Source organism: Palaemon carinicauda, chromosome 9 (assembly GCF_036898095.1).
Source record: "Palaemon carinicauda isolate YSFRI2023 chromosome 9, ASM3689809v2, whole genome shotgun sequence".
Classification (NCBI taxonomy): Eukaryota; Metazoa; Arthropoda; class Malacostraca; order Decapoda; family Palaemonidae; genus Palaemon; species Palaemon carinicauda.
In genome coordinates this window covers 40119730-40126818 of record NC_090733.1, presented here as the reverse complement: position 1 = coordinate 40126818, position 7089 = coordinate 40119730, and positions in this window count along the sequence as shown.

The following is a 7089-nucleotide window of genomic DNA, read 5'->3' as shown; positions in this document are numbered from 1 at the left end:
AATAGGAGTAGGAAAAGATGATATATATATATATATATATATATATATATATATATATATATATATATATATATATATATATATATATATATAGATATAATATACATATATATATATATATATATATATATATATATATATATATATATACGTATATATAAATATAAATTATATATATATATATATATATATATATATATATATATATATATATATATATATATATATATATATATATATATATATATATATCAGCTATTGATTTATTCCGTGGAAAGCGGAGTTTCAATACGAATAATAGTACCAGGGTTATGATATACATCTTTATTGCTTAGCTTTCGGAAAATCTATTTCCATCATCAGAGCCTAAAATAGGATAAAATGTATAAGTTAAGACATAGTATGATGAATATTTAAAACAGAAAATTTAAAATGAACATACAAAAACTTTATGAAATAAAATAAGAAATTAACATAAAACTATAAAATCAATTTAAATACAAAATAAAAGATCAAAGCGCCAGCGCTATAAACTCACATGAAATAAAATTAAACACAATTTAATTCGTACGTTGCCCGGCCCAGGTTTGGTTTTAGTTTGTGCTGGAATATTGCCTCCATTATTATTAAGTCGAGGTTACTCTGTGAAGTGGCCAAGATGGAAAAATTCTCCTTGGACATTGGGTGGTCCTCACTTTGGGAATGGTCTCTGATGGCTGAATGTGGTGGTTTTGCCATATGTTTACCCGTTCTAGGTGAGCGACCGAAGTGCTCAGACAATCCTGCACGGTAATGTCTTTCACTTTTTCCAATATACGATGCATTACAGCGATGACACTTATATTTATATATGACACCCGAACAAAGATCATCTGAGACCCGGTCTTTAAATTTGAAAAATTTGCTCATAGCATTTGAGGGGGAAAACACGACCTTCAATGATACTTGAGGATAAAATTCACGCACAATTCTACTGCAATGATTTCGTATTTTAAAATAAAAATATTAATATCAAGAATAATAATACTAATGTTAATGTTAACGTTAATATTAACATTGATAGTCAATAATCAATGATGTCAACAGCAATGGGTTGCGTCTATAAAACAGAGGAATTTCGACTGACTAATAGAAATGATGACCTTTGACAGGTACACAGGTGCATCATTGGTTTTGCCTAATGCAAAGAAAAGAAACCTGTGTTGGAAAAAGGAAACAGCAATCAAGGTTTAGCCAGCTGCTGCAGTTAGTTGTCGGTCATCTATACTTGGGGTCAGGAGATGCCTTCATACAGGTCATAAGGTCAAAGATACTTGCAAGAATGAATTGAAAAAGCATTAAGATAGCAGCATAGTGTAGTAAAATAATCTTAAAAAAGAGACCAAAAAATGCTTCTCATTCTCTAAGTCAGTGAGTTACTAACAACAAAAAAATGGACAATATAAATCTTCCAAGCGGTAGTTTGATGTGTATAATTTTTTGCCTTATTTTTATATCGATTGAGTTATACAATTTCATGATGTAGTATGATGAGTATGTATATATAAATTTTTAAATGTGGAATGAATATCTATTTGGCTAAGCAATAGATGTTTTAATCTAGATTAATCCTCTTAGTTATGAAATGTCACAGACAAGTGTTCCCTGGGAATCTAAGAAACTTTTGAAATTCAAAGTATTTCAGTAATATTCAGTTTTAAGAACAAAAGGGCAAATATTGACTTTTAAACACATATATGCATAGCATGTGAGTGTGTTTATGCATACATATACTGTATATACATACACATATATATATACGTGCACGCATATGTTTATATATATATATATATATATATATATATATATATATATATATATATATATATATATATATATATATATATATATATATATGCGTGCATGTGTTTATACATGCATATACTGTATTTACATGTACACATATACACACAAACATATATATATATATATATATATATATATATATATATATATATATATATACATATATATATATATATATATATATATATATATATATATATATATATATGTGTGTGTGTATATATATATATATATATATATATATATATATATATATATATATATATATATATATATAAATATATATATATATATATATATATATATATATATATATATATATATATATATATATATATATATATATATATATTTATACATATATATATATAAAAAGGGAGAGAGAGAGAGAGAGAGAGAGAGAGAGAGAGAGAGAGAGAGAGAGAGAGAGAGAGAGAGAGAGAGAGAGAGAGAGAGAGACAACAAAAAATCTAGCCATATATATGATCGTGCACTAAAAGAGTGACATAAGAAAAGTCGCATAACGTGACATGTAACAGTTTTAGTGTTAATTAAGTTAATGATACTCATGAATAGAGTGATAGATTTAGCCGTTACTTAAACATAAGGTGTATTCCATCCCCAAGATTCGATCCAAGTGTTTGGAGCATTTATCACATGCTAGAATGCAATCTCCCAAGACAAGAACATAATGTAGAGACTTGCCACAGGAGATTCGAGACAGTCGTTGAATGATACCATATGGGAATTTACAAGATGATTCGAGACTTTATTAAAGAAACACCATCACACAGTCCAAGAGGTACGCTTTTTCAATTCACTGTCGCAAGTATCTTCGACCTTACGACCTGTATGAAGGCATCTCCTGACCCAAAGTATATATGAGCGACGACTAACTGCAGCAGCAGGCTAAACCTTGATTGCTGTTCACTTTTTCCAACAGAGTTTTCTTTACTTTGCATTAGGCAAAACCAATGATGCACCTGTGAACCTCTCAAAGGTTTTCATTTCTCTTGATCAGTCGAAATTACATTGTTTTATAGACGCACCCATAGCTCATGACATCATAGATTATTCATTATGAATATTAGTATTAATATTAATATTAATATTAATATTAATATTAATATTAATATTAATATTAATATTAATATTAATATTAATATTATTATTATTATTATTATTATTATTATTATTATTATTATTATTATTATTATTATTATTATTATTAATAGATAAATAAAACCATAGCTGGAAAAGCACGATGCTAAACACCAATAGTTCCAACAAAGAAAAGTAGCCAAGTAAAGATAGAAAATAGATAAACTACAAGACAAGCAATGAATAATTAGGAATAAAAAAAAATACAAAAAACGTATCAACATTAAAATAAATCTTACATATATAAACTATAGAATAGTGTGCACAAATGTAGCCTTAAGCAAGAAAACTCTACCCCAAGACTGTCGAAGACAATGTTACAGAGGTTATGGCACTATCCCAAGACTAGTAAAAAATGGTTTCATTTCGAAGTGTCCTTCTCCTAGAAGAGCTGCTTACCATAGCTAGTGTCTCAATCCTTATGAAGAGGTAAGTAGCCACTGAACAGTAGTTAAACCCTTGAACGAAGAAGAATTGTTTGGTAATCTCAGTGTTGAAAGGTGTATAAGGAAAGATGAGAATGTGGAAAGAATAGACCAGAGTTTTCGTTGAATTTGTAGGCAAAAGAAAAATTAACCGTAACTAGATATAGAGATCAATGTATTACTGATGAGCTAGTCAAAGAACCCAATAACTCTAAAGGTAGAGTAAGAAATCAACACGTAAAATTGACAGACTTTTAAAACCCTTATTCTTCAACACGCTTAAACAGCTGCAACAATGAAGGATAGATATAAAAGTAATGATGATGATTTGTTGTGGAAAGGTTGTGGGCTACTTGCACGAATCGAACTATGAAACTGGTGAAAACATTGTTGTTACTACAAGGAAAGTTTTGAAAATTAAATTATTCAGGAACATTTAGTTTTCATAGGCAAATTATAATATATATATATATATATATATATATATATATATATATATATATATATATATATATATATATATATTAATATATATAAATAGATATACATATATATATATATATATATATATATATATATATATATATATTAATATATATAAATAGATATACATATATATATATATATATATATATATATATATATATATATATATATATATATATATATATATATATATATATATATATATATATATATATATAAATAGATATATATATATATATATATATATATATATATATATATATATATATATATTTAAATATTTATATATGTATCTATATATATATATATATATATATATATATATATATATATATATATATATATGTATATACAGTATATATATATATATATATATATATATATATATATATATATATATATATATATATATGTATATACAGTATATATATATATATATATATATATATATATATATATATATATATATATATATATATATATTTATATATATATATATATATATATATATATATATATATATATATATATATATATATATATATATATATATATATATATATATATATATGTATATATATATATTTATATATATATATATATATATATATATATATACATATATATATATATATATATATATATATATATATATATATATATATATATATATATATATATATATATATATATATATATGACCCGATCTGGGTCGTATTGGGGTTCAATTAGGAAAACATGATTAGAGAGGGATTTCATGCACAAATAATAGCCGAGTTGATCGTTTGATACATGCTGTATTCTCTTAAGTTTACAAGGGCGCCCTTAATTATGATTACCTTATGTTGCTAAGAAAAAGCCCTCAGAAAAATTGTACTCGGTTCGGCACACACATCTTGGCACCTGACACTCTCTATCGACCTCCAAAACCAGACTGACTGTCCTATGTAGTTTTTACCCAAGCGCCCATACATGGCCTCACTATGCCTGATCAATGATTGGTTGTTTTGACCGGAAAGTCTCATAACAACCAATCGGAAGAGGTTTAGGTGACGCCAAGCTTACAACCGTCATTTCCAAAGTGCCACCCAAGCCACATCGTAACCGTCCGTCTCTAACAAAGGGAAATCCGTTAACACTAAACCAACCCTAAACCACGATCGGTTTATCACTCCCTTCCCAAATTTTGCGTCCCGTAAAATTCACACTTATTCGATTTTTTTCTCAAAACAATTTTTTTTCTCTCTCCTTTTTTTATGAAACTTTTCAAAATTTTTTTCACTGAAACCAAAAACTTCTGTTTCTCTTTACATTGCCGCTTAGTACCATCCTCTTCGGGTGCATGCAGAAATTAAAATTTAAAATCAAAATCAGAGGGCCTGTTGGCGTGTTACAATTGCAAGTTACACAAAGATGAATGTCACGCCAACAATAGGTCATACAGGAACACATAATTCAGGTTTAATGCATCATCACCGAAATTTGGAGCACAAAATCAGCAAAATAATAATGTTTTACCAACAGTTCCTTCAATGCAATAAAATTTTTATATGAACCGACAAATCATTATATACAGAAAATAAAGAAAATAATAAAAATTAAGAGAAATCAAAATGAATAACTTACAATCCCAGCACTCTTTGACACATTTACCATTATAAGAAAACCATTTCTAACACATCCGTGACATTGCAAGAAAGAGCAAACTCAAACAGTGAATAATAATAAAAAGAAAAACACTTATCAATAACCGAGCAATATTATTTCTCTTGAAAAACAAAAACATAATTAATGATGTTCAATTTTCAACCGATGATTAACAATTTACCTGTAACAGCACCGAAAACCTCCACAGAGACAAATGAAATTTTTTCCAATACAGTACAACAAACTGGAAAAACACACATAAAACCATTGGTAATAGCAAAATCGGTATCAACACAAAATAATGAAATTTGAATTATTTTCAACATAAATATAAATGCAACAGAATTTTCTCAGTATGACGAATGACATACTCGTGATTGCTTAGAACAAAACCAAAAAACGGAAACAAAATTTAAAACATCTTTTCACAATACACTTGGAAGGAACATACGTAAAAGAAACCTGATTTTTATGACCTCAATCACCTCGTGGTAAACATTATCTCAAGACCCATGTCCTCTCGCGCTCTCTCGTGCCCGAAGGACGGCACGGACACATGCTTGGGCCTCCTCCACACTTTCCTCCCCCAAGTAGCCAGGTAGCCCAGGGTAAGGTGGCACCGGCTTATTCAAATACCACACCAAGTTGTCCTCTCGGACCGGACGCATATGTGAGAGGTGATACTCACTTTTGGTCCCGGTCCGGATGTGTTGGAAGACCGCCGTATCAGCTTTAATTTCTTTTACACGATACGGTCCAATATATGAGGCTTCCAGTTTATGCTTCCTCGGTTGCAACCTTTTTAGATAGATTCTGTCCCCTATCTGTATATCAGACGTGCGCGTTTGGAAACGCTGATCGTATTTCGTCTGATACTTCTCATTGGCCCTCAGCAAGTACTTTTGGGTTATCTGAAACACTCTCCGAGCAAAATTACACATCATCACCCGATATTTTTCTGTGTTGTTTAATGGCAGGGTGTGGTGGTCCATGACAACGGTATACGGCAACACAGGGTCCTGCGCAAAAAGCATAAAAAACCGTGTATCCCTAATAGAGTCATTATATGCCGTATTTAGGGCGAACTCCGCCCACGGCAACATTTCCACCCACAGGTTTGGATTGTCCCCCACAAGATACCTTAAAATATTTGTCACCTCTCGGTTATGGAACTCGACGAGCCCATTTGCTGCTGGCCGATAAGAGGCAATCGTGAAATGATCTATTTTCATGATCTGGGTTACCCCCTTGCACACTTCATTCACAAACTCTCTACCATTGTCACTTATCAATGTACGTGGACATCCATACGTCACTATGAAGGAGCACAACGCTTTCGCAACTGACACTGCGGTTTTGTCCACCATTGCATACGTGTGTGTGAAGCGTGTGAATGCATCTACAAACACACACACGTACTTAAACTGCCCGTCACGGGGGGGGGGGGGTAATGGACCCAGGACGTCCATATGCACTCTATTAAATTACCAGGCACTATTGACCATGTTCTGGACTTCGGGATCAC